The sequence below is a fragment of the Xenopus laevis genome, chromosome 8S, assembly GCF_017654675.1.
Source record: "Xenopus laevis strain J_2021 chromosome 8S, Xenopus_laevis_v10.1, whole genome shotgun sequence".
Classification (NCBI taxonomy): domain Eukaryota; kingdom Metazoa; phylum Chordata; class Amphibia; order Anura; family Pipidae; genus Xenopus; species Xenopus laevis.
The window spans coordinates 59,297,400-59,318,478 of NC_054386.1; the positions used below are offsets into that span (position 1 = coordinate 59,297,400).

The 21,079-nt window shown below is 40.1% G+C and overlaps 1 protein-coding gene across 1 annotated transcript in view; it reads right to left on the bottom strand.

Moving 5' to 3' along the window:
* Nucleotides 1-14,152, bottom strand: part of amot.S (angiomotin S homeolog) — a 43,889-nt gene extending 29,737 nt beyond the window's left edge. Inside the window, exon 1 of the mRNA XM_018232980.2 lies at nucleotides 13,990-14,152. The gene's annotated coding sequence lies outside the window, so the exon portion shown is untranslated. The remainder of the gene's footprint in view (nucleotides 1-13,989) is intronic.
* Between the last annotated feature and the right edge of the window lie 6,927 nt (nucleotides 14,153-21,079).

Sequence of the window (21,079 nt, forward strand, 5' to 3'; positions counted from 1 at the left end):
TACATTTAGCACACTTCTGCTTTGAAGTGTATCCTCTGGATAGCAAATGATCTGAGCAGCTTATGGCTGCTCGTTAAACAGAAAGCTCCGTGTCCCACTACTAAATTACACTCACATCACTAAAGGTGGATTATTTCAAAGCAACACATTTCGATCCTTGCTATTTACATTACACTACAGTAACCAAATACACTATCATGGTTAACCTCTCCCCTCTCCATCTCACACGACGCTGGTGTTGTTGAAATCCACCGCAACCTCTGCACGTGCTGTCAGGCAACTTTGATAAATGAAACACTTCCTGTGACAGAGTCTTATTCACAGTCCATAGCGCATACTTCAGTTTATTCTATTGAATACTATTAACTTAGAAATATTGGAGGTCTAGGAACCAGTAAAGTCAAAGGAACACAAAAGAATTTTATTAAGGGACAGTATACGCGTATCTATACACCTCTTTTTAATATGTGCATAGACATTAAGCCGAGAATACATTCCGCCTGTACTTTTAATTAAAAAATATATTTTCTTTCTTAGTTTTTTTAATTTTGTTATAAAGCAGCAGCAGAGAATTAGTTGAGTTGGTAGAAGTACAGCTTAAAGGAACAGTAACATCAAAAAATTAAAGTGTTTTAAAGTAATAAAAGTAGAATGTAGTGTTGCCCTGCACTGGTAAAACTGGTGTGTTTATCTGTGCACTGGTATTTGAATTAACTACCTCACAAGAGCCAGCAGAATGTTAGAAACAAACCGGCTTCAATTTCCCCTGATTGCCCTGTTTAGCTCAAGAAATAAACAAAATAATATTTTTTTCTTAATTAAAACAATAGGCTAAAAGTATATTCACAAGTCCTATTCATTAAAATAGCTTTGAACAAGGGGGCATTGTCATGGTAGGGGCCACATTGTGAATTACAGGTAGCAGTGACAGATCTCACAGTACTGCATCAATCTTACAACAAGAAACAGAATAATGTTCTAGAAATGACTGGTCCAGTTTAGTACTAGTTCCAGGCCTTAGTGGCATGAAGAGTCATGTCTGAAGAACAGGTTATCATTACTTAAGGATGCCCCAGTAAACAAAGGTCAATGCCACATGTAGCCACACTCCACACCACTCAGTGCCACCCATCATTTAGATAGATAGGCAGCAAAAGATGTTTTGGATTCAACTAATTGACAGGTGGCACAGAGAGGTATCTGGTATTTCTCTGCCAATGATAAAATGTTAAATGTGCCATTGGCTTAACAATGATTTGTTGCTGTGATGTGACTCATTAATGTGGTTTATCGGGATGGCAGGTCTGTAGCCTGAAAGGCAGACAGTAACTTCCCTGCAATTTGTAAATACTGCTGGAAAATTTCACCTTACTGGATTCAGGCACAAGCTAACACTCATTGGTGTGACACATATAGGGGGAACCAATTAGAAAAAATATTAGCTACGTCTCCATTATACGTTTAACATACCTATACATGTTGACGTTAGAGGGTTGTTCACCTTCCAAACACTTTTTCAGTTCAATTGTTTTCAGGTTGTTTACCAGAAATAAAGAATTTTTCCAACTACTTTCCATTTTTACACTTTACATAAACTTCAATATTAGAAAAACTGTCACAAATAGAAAATGGAAAGTAATTGGAAAAAGTCTTTATTTCTGGTGAACAATCTGAAACCAACTGAACTGAAAAAAGTGTTGGAAAGTGAACAACCTCTTTAACACCCTGTATTAAACATAACTACAATTTGTAGAAAAGATCTGCAGATAACATCACATAATTACAAGGATATACAGCAAACCCAACCCTTATAGCTTGGGATTTTTTTTAAACAATTATATTTTTTATTGCTAGAAGAAAGGAATGCATGCACAACTAACAGACTGTCCCCAAATGACACTTAATTCCTATTACATGCATATCATATTCTTTACTTATGCCTCCTAAACTGGGGAGCCCACACCTATAGTGCACTGTATTAAGGTTAAAGCTGGCCACAGACACAAAGATCTGATCGTATGAATCTAGTATTCTTACGATTTTCGGACCGTGTGTGGAGAGTCCCGACATTTTTCGTTCGGCAGAGATCGGTTGTTTGGTTAAAAGATTTCGGCTGCATGTATTGCCAATCGTACAATTTTCAGAGGGAGACTGTCACTAGCTTTGGTCGGACATAACTTTCGAACGATTACTGTCAGGGGCAGAACATCGGCTGATCTGTTCTTTTGTACTTTATTTGATCTGAATGGTTAGTGGCAGGTCGGGAGATGGGAAAGTCCGATCGTACGAATCATTGTTGCATCTATGGCCAGCTTTAGAGGCTACAGCCCCTTAAAATCAACGTATACACATAATTGGAAGAAATACATTTGACTTTAAAGAGGTAGTTCACCCTAAAATTAGTATTGAAGATGATGTAGACAATGATATTCTAAGACAATTTGCCATTAGTCTTCATTTTTTTTATGATATCATGCTATTCCTGGTTTTTGTCCAGCTTCTCTTCAGTTTGGAACTTTGACAGCTATCTGGTTGATATGGACCAATTTACCATAGCAACTAGATAATGGTTTTGAATGAGAGACTAGAAGAAGAATAGAGTGTCTGAATAGAAAGAAAAGTAATACAAAGTTACAATAACAATAACATGTAGCCTCATAGAGCAATAGTTTTTTTGATGCCAGTGACCCCTAATTTGAAAGATGGAAAAAGGCAGGAGAAGCAAGCACATTGTTTCAAAAGTATAAAAAATGAAGACCAATTGAAAAGTTGTTTAGAATCAGCAATTCTATAATATTCTGAAAGTTGAATTTAAAGGTAAAAAACCCTTAAAAGCCAAATCTCTCAATCAAATAACCTCATGGTCATATTAATAGAAAAGTAGCATTGCTGTGCATTGGCTCAAAAAGCTGTTAGAACAGTGCTGTCCAACTTCTGTGGTACCAAGGGCCAAAATTTTACTGGCCTATGTGGTGGAGGGCCGATAATGGAAGTCTGTTGGCTACTCCCCCTTTTAAACCACACCCATATTACCAAAAGAACTTTTAAGATCATATCCACATTAACGGTAGTAGCACACCAAAAATCCAAAATGGTTGGTGCTTACTGCAGGGAAATCCCACATCACTCATATGTGAAAAATTTAAGTTATGTTAAAACATACCCTTAAATCCATATGCATCATCCTCCCCTGTGGATGATACAACAACCCCCCAGCACATGATTAAACACCTTAGGGGCCCTTAACAACAATTTCCAAAAGCTAACAAACCCCTAACATGCTTACATCCCATAAGTAGCGTAGGGCAAGCAGAGAATGGCACACACAAGCAGCACTAAGTAAGCAGAGAATGGCACACACAAGCAGCACTGGGCAAGCAGAGAATGGCACACACAAGCAGCACTGGGCAAGCAGAGAATGGCATACACAAGCAGCACTGAGTAAGCAGAGAATGGCACACACAAGCAGCACTGGGCAAGCAGAGAATAGCAAACCTAATCAGCACTGGGCAAGCAGAGAATGGCACACCGAAGCAACATTGGGCAAGCAGAGAATGGCACACCCAAGCAGCACTGGGCAAGCAGAGAATGGCACACCCAAACAGCACTGAGCAAGCAGAGAATGGCACACCCAAGCAGCACTGAGCAAGCAGAGAGTGGCACATACAAGCAGCACTGAGTAAGCAGAGAATGGCACACACAAGCAGCACTGGACTAGCAGAGAATGGCACACACAAGCAGCACTGGACAAGTAGAGAATGGCACACCCAAACAGCAATGAGTAAGCAGAGAATGGCACATACAAGCAACACTGGGCAAGCAGAGAATGGCACATACAAGCAGCACTGGGCAAGCAGAGAATGGCACACACAAGCAGCACTGAGTAAGCAGAGAATGGCACACACAGGGAGGGAAGGCAGAACAGCAGAACAGAGCAGGAGACAGGGAAAGCTATCATTCTAATATGTACTACATACAGTGACACAGTGTTGGTGCTCCATTAGCATTTTGAATAAGATGTGAACAGGTGAACAATGTGGGCAGTTTCAGTCTGGGTCTCAGGTGTGAACAGTACAGGGTTTTAGGATATAAACAATAGAGGTGTCACTAGTGTGAACAATACAGGGGGGATAGAGGTGTCACAGGTGGGAGCAATACAGGGCATTACAGTCTGAATTTGAGGTTTAAACAATGCAGGGCCCAGTTAATCTCTGTAGTAATACCTTTTAAAATTTACATATGGTAAGCAGACACAGCATGTGGGGGGCCACAGAAGGGGGGGGTCAACTAATACTTCCCCAGCAAATCTCCTGGAGGTGAGCAATTCAATGGAAATACAATAAGGCAAAGTTACTTTAACACTCTCCATAGCTGACAGTTAACCCACCTGCTGCTGGCCAGGGACAGACTGTCGAATCTGTGACCAATAAGGAATGAAGGGGGAAAGTAGTGAGCAAGACAACAGTTTCTTAGGAAAGGATTCTGATACTGGAATCAGTATAGTTCACACAGCTACAATGCAGTTACTACATCCAGGTGATAACAGATACATTCCTAAAATACTTTCTTCTACCCTTGATTATGTTTTTGGATACAAACCCACATGTTTTTAGCAAGATTTGGATATATATAGTAGTTGCATTTGGTTTTCTTGTGATTTACATAATGTCAAGTCTTTTAGTTGAAGGAGGCCAGACTTGCACAGACATTGATCATTTTAATATATTAACTAGGATTCGGTATGTGTCTGGGCCCATAATGAGAACTGATCTCCAAACAGGCTAAGGATAGGTTAGGATAACACACACATCCTTGTCTCCACTTCTGTGGCAGTTACAGAAACTAATTTTAGACCAGTGCTATTATATAAATCTTTTATGACATTCCCACATATGTTCTAAAATATAGCACAGGATATCCTATTACAGGTATGTGATCTGTTATGTTTCATATCTTTCTTTCATCCCTTAATTTTACTTAAAAAAACTCGGATTTATTCTACGATAGTTATCATCAAGTACAAGGTACAAGTGTGGGACTTGTTATGCAGAATGCTAATGTGGAGCTTTCTAGATAATGGGTTTCTAGGTAACAGATCCCATACCTGTACTGAAAACTGCAAATCAGTATACATTTTTTAAAAAGATGGGTTTTTTGGGGTTTTATTTTAAATAGGACACTGTGAGGAAAGGCACTGACATTTCTCTGAGCTTTCTGAATAATGGGATGTGTACTAAAATTGAGGCCAAGGTATGAAAAAGTTGCACTGAATATGTAAGTATTTTAATACCGGTAACTGATGTGGCCCAGTTGAGTTTGCATGCATTTTATGGTTTCAATATAGAGTATGATTAAAACATTTTTATGTTTACACTTTTACTTGCATTTTTAAACAAGTTTAAGATGCTATATTGCTTACCTAAATTATGGCAGTCCCAAAAAAGCTTCAACATAATGGTATCAAGTAGTTTGACTAATTAGATGGTGCTGTAGTTTTTGCTTATCTTGACTGCATGTACAGTTTTGATCTTTTTGATGATTTTGGGGCACAGGGTTGATATATACATTCATCTCACTTTTAGCAGCCCTAAATTTAGAACCACCTTAACTCACCTTCCTCAGTTACAAGCCACGGGTGCTCATATGTTCACTGCATCTCTGTAGAAGAGCACTTACACCAAAAATTTTACACGGATGTGCAGACACCACCCTACTTCACAGGCTTGAATATGGAGGGCCACTGCAAAGGCAAGCAGTAGGTACTTTGCTATGTATGTCTTTGAAAAAGCATTTTAAAAGTGCTCATCTTTAAATGAAAAGTTACATTTCAGGAATAGCAGCAAATCCATCATATGTTAATGAAAAGTAAAAGTATGTGTATCCCTACTGTATGTTACGTGAGGCAAGCCACGTGTGCTTTTCAGACCTATGTAGCAATTAAAAAAAATCTTTAAAACAAATCCAAATACAGAAAATACGAAATAAAATGCTTAACAGCTTGCAAAACCCTGCCATTACTTCTCCATACCATATGCAACAGTTATTTTTAACACATCAAAATACTCTCATAAGCAGAGAAATTCAGGACTGCTGACCTTTCCCACTATAATGTAATCAAGCTGCAATTCCAACATTATTCAATGTGTAGCTTCCTTAGAGCTCAGCATATTCAGGACTGCCGGATTTTTTCGCTGCCAAAAGATCAGGCCAAGTTGTGCCTGACCTCCATCAATAGCAGCATTATTATACCTTGGTCATGTGTAACTAGCTGGGGTGCAGAGCTGCCATACAGATTCCTCTCAAACAGATGGTACCCTTTGGGATTTCGCTTTACCCACAGATATGCATCTTCCCAGCAGGACCAAAGGCACTCTTGTGTGTTCTGCTGATGTAACCAAGACCTGGAGCTTGTGCTGCTCTCTAATGGGAATCATGTGAGGCTTCAGTTACAGAAGGGAGGGGAATATCATGCACAGTGCACTAAACAAGTTGCAGAGATAGGAGAAAAGATGGGACAGTGTCTGTCATGCTACTATTGCTGCAGAATAGTTGATCACAGAGTTATCTGTACAAAATAGAAATGCATTGTTATAGCTTTGCAGTGTCAGCTTCCTTCATAATGACTAACATAAATAATTTAATCTAGAAAAAGTTTGGTTTAGTATTTTAAAGTTCTGCTGAACTATCGGAGGATGCTTGGAGCTATAGTTTACAGCAGTGGGAGTAAGAAGCTTTGCTGAAATGGAGGATAATCAGTACACACCTGTGAACTTAGTTTCCATATCTGCTGAAAACACACGGAGGGTCATTTATCAACAATGAGCAAACTTGCCCATAGGCAGTAACCCATGGCAACCAATCAAATTGCTGCATTCATTGTTCTACCTGCAGCTGACTTTATAAAGCTAATCACCGATTGGTCTCCTTAGTCCCACTAAGAGCTGCTGATGTGTTAAATATCTGTAGATCCCATGGGGGAACCATACCTTTATGGAGAAAGTATCTCCCATTTAAAAGAACATTGTAAGTATATGTACATCAGATTGTAGTATAAAGTGACAATTTTGAATACAAAACAATACTGTTAATGCTCTTTGTTTAATCAGAACAGTTATTCTGTAAGGAACCATTAATATACAAGAATATATTTATGAACGCTTCATAAAAGCAAAAGGCTTTGTTAGCTGTAATTGTTACAATATGCTCATTCTTTGTGGGCAGAGCAAAATGAAAATCAACATTTGATACGCATTTTCTGACTTGAAAAGAAGTTTGCATCAAACTAACATCTGACCCGAGTCATTATCAACAACAAAGGGGTTAAAAAATGTTTAAAGAAGGAAACCTCTCGGCCCTAGAGTTCTCCAGCCCAAAACGGAAACTGTGCATTCAGTGGCCAGGGACAGACGGGGAAAGATCAGCAGAAAAAATTCCACTTAGCAGGAAATCCGTCAGCATGCAGGAATCTGTGAGTGCTTACAATCTAACGGAGTATAAAGCAGCAGGCTAATCATTTACATGCCAATCCTCTCTATAGCTAGAGCTTTTGAGCCAACAGGGAGGTAAAAACAGGATCGCAGGACAAGTGTGGCAACTCACTGTTAAAGGATACAAGAGAAACCCCACCAAGTCTGTTAGCTATTTTCTATCATATCTTCCAAAGTGAATTGGACACTTCTGAAATTATGTGTTTCTATGTAAACAAAAGGAAAAAAGCTTTTGTTTGTGCAAATCTGGTCATACAGAAAGCTTGTGTGGTCAGGTTGCCAAATGAGTGGATCTCAAGGGAGGTCTCTGCAGAATCAAGGGCTGAGGACCACAATCAATGCCACTGTGCTCCTCAATAAACTACACAGTATATACATATATAATACACAAAAGCCATGAATATCCTGTAAATTATATTCTTATAAATGGTGAGTTCTGATGTCATGTTTGCCACATGAATTTGTGTATTATAATAAATAAAGTACCCCCAGTTGCAAAATATGAGGATATTAGAAGTTACTTCAGAGTTCCATGACCTGTATATATGGTCATGAAGCTCCTCAGTAACTTCTAATATCCTTATATTTTACAAGAGGGGTACTGTATTCACTATATAATACACAAAAGCCATGAATATCCTGTAAATTATATCCTTATAAACGGTGAGTTCTGATGTCATCAGTTATAAACGGTGAGTTCTGATGTCATTTTTGCCACATGACTCACTGAAACTTGTGTATTATAATAAATAAAGTACCCCCAGTTGCAAAATATGAGGATTTGCCTAACTGTGCTCAAACTTATCAGTAAACCTACATGAGTATACAGCTTTATGGGGTGATAAAACTGTCCTATTAAGTTTAGGAGTGGGCCATTTGTATGCATTGGATTTCAATGAGAAATAGGCTGCTGCTGCTGCTTCTACAAGCGGTACGTAACAAATGAAAACTAATGTTTGCAATATTCCCTTCAACGCCACTACAGTGTGAACCTAAAGAGGGCATCCTCTTTTAGGATAAAAAAAAAATCTGTCCTAAACACCACTGTAATAAGGCTGGACATTCACAGAGCTTAGGCAACTGTAAGGTTTCCTATGATATCCATGCAAAACACACTAGGGATTATTTATGAGGTACTAATTAACCTGCCTGTAATTTTTTTTTTAACTGTGGTGGTTATTTGGAACCTCCAGAGAAAGCAATGCACATTTGGTGAGAACATACAAACTTAATTTAGATAGCACCCCAGAATCAGAAAGAGCACCCCAGTGCTGCAAGACAGCACCAATAACCACTGCATCTAACACATGCTCGCCAGAATAAGAGTCACAAAAGAAATCTAGACCAAGGGAATCCAAAAAAAAATCTTTGATACATCTTAATTCAGATAAATGAAAATATTTATTGTGTGTGTGAGTTCCTGTAAATATCCTGTAAATTCTATCCTGTGATACCGGACATGTTAAGTTATAATCAGTACTTAGCAATGTAGCTTGTGCATAATATATGTACATTGTACACTGTATAACCAATGCATGCACTACATGCTACGCTTTGTAACATTCAAAAAGCAGGTGAAAATAACGGAAAGTCTACAGGTGTTATGGAAATAAATCAGCGGATAATTGTTCTCAAACATGTCCTGACGAGTACACTGTTAAATCGTGTTCAAGTTAGCAGGGAAATCTGAAGTTTTATGCTAAATCTGACAGCCTGCAGGGATAAAAGCAAAATTTACAATATAATGGGAAGAATTAATGTTTCAGGGTTTTTGTAGTAGAATTAGGTATGAAGATCTAAATTATGGAAAGACCCTAGATCCCAAGCATCCTGCATTACAGGTCCCATACCTGTACAGTGTCTAGCATGCTCAGTGAGCAATTGCAATAGCATTTTGTGTAGCATTTGTTGGACTACACAACACAAAGAAGCAAATACACTTACTAGCATGACTGTAGCACTGTACATCTCTTGCTGCCAGTTTTTGTCACCCACAGTACTGAATATACATGCCATTATGTACTTGGAAATACTAAGGAGACCAGTTAGGGGTTGCAGTATAAATACACAGGCTGTGAATGAGTTAACGGACAGCTTGCCACTGGCCTAGCTGTTCCCATAATGGACTATCTTTAGAGCAGAAATCCAATGCATTTATGATTGTTCCCATAGGAACCTCAATACAGCAATCTGCCTTACAACTAATATCATATACATAGTTTTGGACACCACCTCCGCATCCCCTCAGCCACAAGAGTGGGTAAGGAACATACCACAGAGGTCCTGGCCAGTAAGGGTCAAATATTCTCTTTAATCTGAGAGAGGCAACGATTCTTTCACGTCCTGGGCTTTAATCCTCTGACCCGGTAACCTCACATTCCTTGGTAACCCTGACACCACAAATGGCCCATTCAAAGAAGCAAGCTGAAGCTCTGTCACAGACTTTCTATTGCAGCTTAATAAAACAAAATTCAACAAATTAGAGGCTCTTCCAAAAACTTTCCGAAAAGGCGGCACCAACAGCTGTATACAATGCTTCTTACACAAATACAATAAATAAGGTTCTCTCTCTCTCAAAACAGTCGGCAGACTCACAATATAATCTGTTTAGCACTGAAATTTGTGCATTTAATGAAAAGAAGTCTTGTATGTCCGAATTCTGCAACCCCCAAGCGACAGAGCTCTTTTTGAAGGCCAGTCTTGACCACTGCTAGCATCATTTTACACATAAGTAAAAGCATTTATGCCACCTGAAATATGAATATAGGCAGGTTAAGGCTATTGCCACACTTCATTGGATTCTTGGTTTGTGGGAAAACACAAGCTGAGAATTAACCCTAAAAGCTTTTTAAGGAGTCTACACCCGGAGTTATTGCACTGGACCAGGGGCAGGCACACGGAGCAGATTTTGGCACCAATATGCATACTCTGATGTTTCCAAGGTGAAATCTGCTCCGTGTGTGCACCCAGGCTGACTTAATGGCTACAGGTGCGGGCACATCAAACAGCTTTTAATAGAGAAGGGTTGGATTCTGAACCTGCATTTATTGGTAAGCCGGGAAACCACTATGTGTGGCACTAGACTTAAAGTGAAAATTAACCCTTTGATAAATATGCCTACCTAAAAAACCCCATGCATCCCGTGCACCCTTTCATTTTATTAACTATGAAACATTGTTTGTTTAACATTGAGAATGGTCACAATTCTGTAATGTTTTGCACCATAAAGAAAATTTGTACATTAAGGATGCACCGAATCCAATATTTTGGGATTCAGCCACATCCTTCATGAAGGATTCAGCCGAATACCAAACCATATCCAAAATATGCAAATTACAGTAATATAGGGTTAAAAAGAACAGCACCCAAACACCTCCCCCAAAAAAAATCCAATTAAAATTCTAAATCCTCCTGAAAAGGGCCGAATCCCTAAGTGAATGCTGGATTTGCTGCATCCACACACATGTAAATGGCATGTGGATTATCATATAATAATTGTTTCTGTTTTCTTTAGGGGAAAATAAGATTCAAGATGTGTCAATGCAGCTTAAAACAAACAGCACAGATACACATTCAAGATTTCTATAATGTATTAGAATCTGAACCATGTAACGTTGTTTATTGCAAAAAAAACTGCAACTGCAAGCAACTTTCCAACATGTATCAACTATAAATTTTCAATGTCGTTCATAGTTATTTGTAAATATAACTGCTTTTAAAAGCATTCTTCCAGTTCCTTTCCATTATATACCTCAGTTTCTGAACTTTGAAACAATGTAGCAGAAGACAGTTGGTTAACAGCAATGTGAAGAAGCATGCAAGGAAGAAGTCCCCTACATTGTTTTAAGAGAAGGAAGCCTGCAGTGCAGAAAGGGCTGTCAACTGCAATTATACATAGTGTTAAAAACATTCAACGTTTCCTTAAAATTCTATTTTCTTTCATTAGTCAAACTTTTTTTTTTGGGGGGGGGGGTGAGATGGTGTTTACAGTCTTTTTAACTCCTGCACAAGCTCTACGTGTATTTTTTACACATTTTTGCTTCCAAGCACAAAAAGCTTCCTGCAAAACTGAAGCTAAATATTTATCTGTATATGGAATAATCCTGCCTTTACCAGCAACATGTAGCTGAGAGACACTGAATAGGAGAACGGAGTACTACTCCCAGAATGCCTTTGCTGGTACTGTGGTTTCCTGGATACAGGAATGTCAAGTTCCCACCCAGGTCTCTAGCCACGTAGGAACCCTCCCTGCCAAAGCCGTCTCCTCCCTTCCTTTTCTTTGGGAACGGTGGCTGTGGGTGAGTGATGGGGGGGGGGGGAGGAGGGACAGCATTCTGAGCAGGTGGCTGGATTTCACTTTGAGACAGGTGCATAGCATATCAAGGCAAGCCAATGAAATGACTCACATACCTAACATCACTATTGCGTATTCTCCATATATCTCTATTCAAATGAGCTGCTGCTTTCTCAGGGCTGGCCAATGTGGCCATGGTTCTGCTTCTCATCACACCAGAAGTAATTTGGGTATGCCGCTTTACTTGTCAGCAACTCCCAAACTAGGTACAAATTCAAAAGGTATGACTAATAATGGAAGCAAGAGGTATGCAAAACACACAGTGACAACATCAGGGACTTACCTGGGCATATATAAATATTCAGTAAGGCCTTAAAACTGGTGAAACTCATTGAAAATGTTCCATGAAGTTTAGTTATATTGTATATATTCCTAAACATGGTCAGATCAGATTAAACATGTTTTTTTATTAAATTACTGCAGTTTTATATTTTATACAAAGGTTGTACTGGTTACTATAATCTCTGCACCCCCCCCCCCCCCCATAGAACTGCCAAGTTACATCTCTGCATACATGTAATTTGATGCTTTCTAGAGCTTTGGCTATCCTTCATTAAACATGACTGCTACCACTGTGTTCTCAATTTAACTTCCAATGGTTTTCCACTGGCATCTATTTGAACCCATGTTAAATAAATCCTAATGTACTCAGGCACTCTGAGCCACATCAATAATACAGCCAGAATGGGGTGCAGGTAAGTGCCCACCCACTGGGACCCACTGTATCACAGCATGGAATGGAGTGTTAAATTTCACCCATGCACTGGGACACATTACAGCAAGGATTGCGTTCCAGTAAACTTCCATAAACTTAAAGTCTAAATCAGTATTAAAGGAAGAAATGGGGTGCCGGTAGATGCCCATACACTGTGATACATCAGTATTAAAGGATGGAATGGGGTGCCAGTTGGTGCCCACACACTGGGATACATTTCTACAGGATGGAATGGGGTGTCAGTAGGTGGCCATACACTTTGATACATCAGTATTACAGAATGGAATGGGGTACCAATAGGTGCCCACACTAGACATCGGTATTACAGGATGGAATGGGGTGCCAGTTGTTGCCCACACACTAGGAAACATTACTTCAAGGTTTGGAATGGGGTGCCAGTAGGTGATAATACACTGTGATACATCAGTATTACATAATGGAATGGGGTGCCAGTTGGTGCCCATACACTGGGATACATCAGTATTACAGGATAGAATGGGGTGCCAGTTGGTGCCCACACACTAGGAAACATTACTTCAAGGTTTGGAATGGGATGCCAGTAGGTGCTCATACAGTTATACATCAGTATTACAGAATGAAATGGGGTGACAGTAGGTGCCCATACACTGTGATACATCGCTATTACAGGATGGAATGTGGTGCCCATTTGCGCACGCGCCCCTGTTTGCGCACGGCCACGCGGGGGCGCCCAAAGCAAACCTGCTGGCATTGCCTGGCACTGTACATCACTATTACAGGATGGAATGGATTTCAGTAGGTGCCCATATCCTGGAATAGAGCAAGATTACAGACTGGAAGATTCCATTTCCATGTACACAAATATAGTCAAGATTCCACTTGTAACAAGATGCAGATATAACAGCATGGAATTAGAGGCCCCCACGCAGAACACAGCAGCAATATATGGGGGTGCCAATTGGTATCCATGCACCATCACCCACTGGCATTAAAGTATGAGGTGCCAACTGGAGTCTATACAGCAGCATTACTCTATAGAGCAGCATTACTGTATAGAGCGGCATTACTGTATAGAGCAGCATTACTGTATAGAGCAGCATTACTGTATAGAGCAGCATATGATATGGAGGTGCCAGTAAGTGGCCATGATGATCGGGGGACAGCACATACCAACAACATGGAAGTGGATATTATATATGAAACAAACATGCCGCAGTTTGAACGTGTTATTGTATTAACGGAAATGCCTGTCCCCCTTATACATGTACTTCTTCACATAAACATGTAAACTGCGCTGCGCATGCGAGTAGCGCTAAATATATAAAGTTATACACATACATACGATGTGCACTTCCACGGAGAGCGGAACAGTACACGGCGCAAGCCAATAATTAGAGCAAAATACAGCAGCAACAAGGCTGCCAGAATCCATTGTTGGCTCGAGAACTACGCACCTACTGTGAGAGGCGCCTGGCTTCACTTTTCTCCGGTCCCGCCGACAGAAATCTTTCCGACGTTCGCAGCTCCAGTCCCTCACGGCAGTACAACACACTCTGCCAGCCTCAGTCACTGCGCTGTCACCGCCCGCTCCCGCCCATTGGCTAGCACGCCTTCCCATGTCCGCATTCCATTGGACGTCCGGCCTGCCGCTCAAGAGCACACAGGAGCCTTTTGTGCTTGCAAGGTTTATTCAGGGCAAGGTTTAGTAACCCTTTCAGCGCGGGGGAGTAACTCAGTTACAATACAGTTCTCACAACAAAGGTGTTGCTGAGTTATACACGTCCTGACAAAGTGAGTAGGATTTTGTCACACTGGCTGCCTACTAACTGTATGGGGGATGCCATGACTAGTGTTTTTGGCTCTTTTTTTCCTGTGAATGTTGACTTTGTAGCTTAGATTTTATTAAAGGGCATAGGTTTTTTTGCCGAAGGATTCTCCTTTACCTGCACGTTTGCCTTGCAATAGCTGCTATTTTTGGTACCTGAGGCAAAGGTGTCCATCTGCCTCTCCCCTCATGCTCTTAACATACATTTACCACTGTCAAGCGGAATTAGTGGTGGGCACAGTACAGACAAGTGACACAACTGGGACTCATTTATCAGCACTGGGCAAATTTGCCCATAGGCAGTAAACCATGGCAACCAATCAAATTGCTGCATTCATTGTTCTATTTGCAGCTGGCTTTTAAAAGCTACCCACTGATTGGTCGCAATAGCTAACTGCCCATGGGCAAATTTGCACAGTGTTGATTAATGAGCCCCAATAAATGAGACAAGGAGCTTGACTAATAATAAGCCTCTCAAAATCTGTGTTGCTATGACAACCAGACCAAAAAATATAATGGTATTGCTCCTCACCCATTTTTTAAAAAAAAAATAGTTTCCACCAGCCAGCTGTCTAGACTCAGTGGCGTAACTACCGGGGGAGCAGGGGGTGCAATTGGGCCAGGGCCCGCACCCTCGCAGGGCCCCCCGGCAGTCACGCGCCCACTGCAGCGGCTGCAGCGGCGCATTGAAGAGGGTGGGGCAGGGCCCGGCTGCACGCCCCGCACCAGGGCCCGCTCCCACCTAGTTCCATCTCTGCCTAGACTACCTACCTCTAATTCTGTCCCACATTGAATATTACATGGTCTCGGTACTTTGACTGTTAGGCTTCACAGTAGTAACACTCATAAATCACATACCTGGCAATGAAAAGAGGGACAAAAACTTGCACAATTATTTTGGCCACATCAATTTTATGGCCACTCCCATTAATTACCCCTAATTACAGTGCCCATTTTACAAAATTTGGCAGGTTATGTAAGTTGGAACACATTTCTGTTAGTTTTAGTACCATGTTTTATGTGTTATAACGAAAGTGAATTGCCCTTTAAGCTTCTCCCAAGAGACCTGCTTATCTTAAATAATTACAATTGTTTCTTTGCTTATCTTAAATTGTTACAAATGTATTCAAGTGCAGCTGTTCTGGGCTTTCTGCCAAATAGGCTCTTATTTTAATTATGTTTCAGAAACGTTGTATCTTTTTCTCAAGTCAGTGCAGGAGATCAAAGAGAAAGTTAGGACATTTCAGTAAGAAACCCAGGACTGTTGGCTGAGTTGTCAAAATCAGGACTGTTCCACAGAAAACATGACAGTTGGGAGGTATGCACTCCAAATCCCAGGTTTTCTAATTTAAAAGGTATGAAAGATCAGGAAGTGGACAAATATGTGTGGGAAGAGTCATAGAAAAATCTTTTAGGAAGCCATGCCCCTTATGAAGGCCTCTATAACATAATCAAGATAAGGATATATATAAGTGGTACATTTTGAGAATGGTTAAAAAATGTGTGAAAAGATTCTGGAAAGAGTCAGAAAAAGAAAAGAATTCAAAAACTATTAAAAAGGAAGACTAATTGAAAAGTAGCTTAGAATTAGCCATACTAAAAGTTTACTTAAAGATCTCTTTCAAAGTTGTAGGTAATTCTTGGTTTTGAAAGCTTAAAGTTATACTTTTTAAACAAAGCATTAAGCAGTTTATTTTTTTTTGGTAAGTGTTTTGTCCTTTTAAATATGAATGCCCCAGGGGCTTAACTACAGAAGAAGCAGACACTGTGGCTGCAAGGGGGCCCAGGAGCTACAGGGGCCCCATGAGGCCCTAATTAAGGAGCAATTTCAACATATATTGGTAAAACAGGGCAACCTCTGGATATATTGGGGGCCTAAAATGAATTTGCTGTGCCCAGTCAGGGGCGATCCGTGGGCTGCTGCCACCTGAGGCAGCAACCCCGATGCCGCCCTCCTTTCCCGCTCCGAGCTTAAAAGTTTAGCGTCGGAGCGGGACAAAAGGGGCTGCATCGCTAGCGCAAGAGCACGTACTTCGCTTTCTGCACTAGCAGAGCCGAATTTCTGATTTAAAAAAGTTACAGGACATGGCTTTTTGCCGCACCTTGTAACTGGCCGTTCACTGCCGCCTAAGGCAAGGTTTTCATCTTGCCTCATGGCAGGAACGGCCATGGGCCCAGTAACACATAGTTACGCCACTAAATGCCCCTTTAATAAGCCAAAGAAGTACTGGCAACCTCGGCTTAAGCAGCATTTCCTTAGCTTCCTAAACAGGATATGGGATTGACTTGCAGAGTGGGTCCTCTGACCTGCATCAGTGCATTTAGCATTTCTAGAAGCTTGTGTCGATCAGCAGAATAATAAGTGATTGACGTTTCGGCTAGCAATCTAGCCTTTCTCAAGGCTAGATTGCTAATCGAAACGTCACTTACTTATTTGCTGAATAAACACCATTTTCTTTTTTCAGTAAGACCTGTGAGTGCATGGCCTTTTTGGGACAGTTAACATATTTTTCCCATGTATTCCTTTTTTATTTGATAAAATTTGGGAGCCCTTTTTATTTATCTTTTGTAGACTAAGGAAAAGCTGTCATGAGGTGCTTCGGAAAAGCAGCAGATGTTGCTCAGTTGACTGAGAGAAGTTTTTTTTTAATTTTGTTATTCTGATCAGCCCAAAAAACATTTTCCAAACAGGTAATTTACATACTATTTGGTGGTGCCTACTAACCTTAAATGTGTTATAATTAATAAGAACAATGTGACACAGGTGACATCATTAAGCACTGATTATAATGGATGACATCACGTAACTCAGTTTATAGCTAACTATTTTAAGAACTTTTCAATGGCTTTTGACAATTAAAAGGATATTAAAAGTCACAAAAGAGTTTTGTGACTGTTAAGAGGCACAATTTGCATTTTAAACACCTCTTAAATTTTAGTTGAGGTAAATCAATGAGTGGTAATGCCATAGTTGTAGGTTGTGATAGGCCAAAAGGTACAAGCACCCAAGGCAAGTATCTCCCCCCCTTCCCTGCCACTCATACATACATTTCCAGAACTTGGAGTAAGCCAGACAGACTCTGGGCACCCAGACTGGAGGATATTGTTTAATCAATTTTACAAAATTTGTGCCCCCACAGTAGTGCCCTAGGCATCTACCTATTCCGCCTACCCCTAGTTCAAACTCCTTTAGCCCAGAGTATAGAACTCAGTTGCTGTATCTCACCCACAGTGCAAGGTACTGACAGCAAATACTTTCCCAGCTGCCACTTTCTAGTGCTAGATGCTGTTGAGGTCATAGGTCATATCTCACCTCTGGTGCATGATGCTGCTCTCTCTGCACTCTCCGTCAGTTCTACTTGTTTTGCAGATGGTATTCCTAATAATGTGTAAGTTGGTGCCCCTCGACCAAAAGTGTAAACAAAGACTGGGCAGGCGAGAGATGATTATAGAAATAAAGTATTCATTTTTTTATCCACAAATTTTGGTCTGGTCAATACGTGAGTTACCAGTGTGCCCTGCACCAACATTTACACTTTGAATAGTGATTAGCTTTTACCAGTCTAAATATGCATGTGTAAATATGCATGTGTAAAGATAATATAGATCTTATATAAAATAATATGCAGGAAGTCAATAACACAAAAGCCTCTAACCTTACACTAAAATCGATTACTATCTATCTATCTATCTATCTATCTATCTGTCTATCTATATATGGGATCCGTTATCCGGAAAGGCTGTTTTTTAAACAATTATTTCCTTTTTCTGCATTATAATAAAACAGTACCTTGTACTAAGATACTGTATAATGAATCTCCACTAGGATCAAAACCAGCTTAATGGGGTTATTTTTTGTTAACATGATGAAGATTCAAATTATGGAAAGATCCATTATCCGGAAAACCTCAGGCCTGACCATTTTGGATAACAGGCCCCATACCTGTATGTGTATATATATATATATATATATATATATATATATATATATATATATATATATATATATATATATATATATACTGGAAAAAGGCAAACACTCACAGGTCTTAAGATGCAAGAAAATAAATAACTGAAGTTTCGGCTAATCCTATAGTTTTTCTCAAAGTATATAGGATTAGCCGAAACGTCAGTTATTTATTTTCAATAAATTTCACAGATTTTCTTGCATCCTAAGACCTGTCAGTGCTCGCCTTTTTCCAGGATATCTTACTCACTTTGCTGATAGCACCCAGGCACCAAACACTTTTCTTACGAGTAGTGCTGGCCCAACATGGGCCCGATGTGAGCCCTGACATGGTCGGTCTTATTCCTAACTCCTCTCTCCTTTCTACTTCTAGATCCTACTCACATGCTGCCTGCGCTATTCTAAACTTTCCCTTCCAGGATGTCTGTTACTGTTTTGTGCCTCATACTTCTGATTGCTGGTTACCACTGCGTACCGGTTGCCATGTCCACATCCCCTAGTAACCTGTCTCTAGCCTGCTTCCTGAATATGTACTCTCTGGCGCCCTCTATTGGCCCAACAACTGTCTATGGCTGATTGGACTGTGGCCCTACGCTGATATCCTAGCACGCCAATTCCCCCCTGGCTGAGCAACATCACCAACACCGATACCGGACATTTAAATTTTGCAACAAGAGAAAGACGCTCCTCTCTCCTACTTGCTACCGGAATTTCTATCGGTATGTTCGGACTGAAGCCTTTTATTACCTAGCGGTCTTTTAGTGTATGCTAATATTTAGCTTCATACCCTGCCGCCGAGCCTTGCGACTATCTTCACAACAATAAAATAAAACTTTCAAAACAATCAATAACCAAGGACCTGTGTAAAGGAACAGTAACAGTCAAAAATGAACCTTCTTTAAAATATAATGTAGTGTTGCCCTGCACCGGTAGAACGTGTGTGTATGCTTCAGAAACGCTACTAAAGTTTATACAAATAAGCTGCTGTGTAGCCTTGGGAGCAGCCATTGAGTCTGAAAAAGAAGAAAAGGCACAGGTTACAAAGGAAATAATAGAGCTCTGTAGGATACAGTGGGGTTATATTCTTATAGAACTAAATATATTGTATTCTACAGAGCTTATCTGTTATCTCCTATTTAACCTGAAGCCATTTAGCCCTATTTCATATTGAACTTCTGCCCCCATGGCTACACATCAGCATATTTATATAAATTATAGTAGTGTTTCTGAAGCAAATACATCATTTTACTAGTGCATTATATTTTAATTACTTTGAAACACATTTTCATTACTGTTCCTTTAGTGCAAGAAGAGCCTCCACTGAGAAGCCAAAGTACAAATACTGTAGATCTCTGGCATTTTTCCCCATGACCATCACTGCAGACATTAAATATAATTTATCTACTTCTGAAGATCTAAATTCATCTGTAATCCCTGTCATATCTGGTTTCATTCATTGTTATATTAGAAAGCAAATGTGTAGTATTGTTATATTGCTCACCTTACATGTATTGCTTACATAGTTATATAGTAAGATAATGGATGTACATCAAGTTTATCTAATTCAAAACCTTCTTGTTCCAAACAAACTCACCCATCGGTCCTGTAATAAAGGGAATTCAACACTACCAGGGTTTTGTTCTCAAAAGCATAACATTTATTACTGGTCTAGTAACCCATAGCAAATAGTCAAATGTTTGCTTTGAAATGAATATTGGCTTACTTCCATCTTTAAATATTTTATTCCCTTTGCTCCTGTACTTTGTCAGCAGTGCAATCTCTCATAAAGGGGACATAAACCCTCCCCAAAGTGCTCCAAATGTTGTAATGATTGCATTGCCCGTGCCATTTGTCATTTGTTATTTTCCACTAAATTTTTGCCAAAAATCTTATTATTATTCATCTGCTTGTGCTCTTCTCTGTGTGTGCTGCAGCCTGCACTGGGTGTAGTTAGTGTTAAATGCACTTTAAACAATGAATGTCTGGAATGTAAAGGGCAGTGATCTGTGTCTCCTGATGAATATCCTGATGAATATGATTTATTTCGCTGAGTGATTCTAAGCAGGCCCTTTAAAATGTCCATTTCCTTGGGGAATTCCTGCAGAGTGCGATCTGCCCTCTCCCATCCTGTCCAGCTCCACTTGCATAGGAGGAGCAGAGGACTTGGCTTTTTCATTGTGTTGGTGCAAAGAGGTTAATCAAGTACAAGTACAATAGCTGGAAAGGGGAGAGATAGGGGGAGAAGCTGCAGGATTGTGACAGCCTGAGAAATTCCATGGCTAAGCACAATGTTTCTCAGAACATCAATAACCATGGCTTTGTCTGTCAGGCAGGCTTAACTTCACATATATATGCTGAGCAGGTTTAGCACGTGTCTGCTACACTTTAAATAAACTGGGGTGTGTACATCCCTACAAATAAAGCTGCAAAGTGAACAGTAGGATGCGAAAAAAGATTCAAACTTTGTGGGGGGGGGGGTCTACATCAAAAGGAAAAAATCTCTTTTTTTCCATGGAATATTTCTCAAAGGATGAAAATAGAGTAGAATCCGCCACACATTTCACTAGAGGTTGGCCTGTCTTACCAATATTTATTGATATTATAAATGAATTAGGGCCTTTGGGGCCCCTATACCTCCTGGGCCCCGCAGCAGCCGCAGGGTCTGCTTCTTCTGTAGTTATGCCCCTGGTATGATCGTTTGTCGGAAACAAGGCTAAAATTGAAAGTCTATGGCCAGCTTAAAGGAATTGTT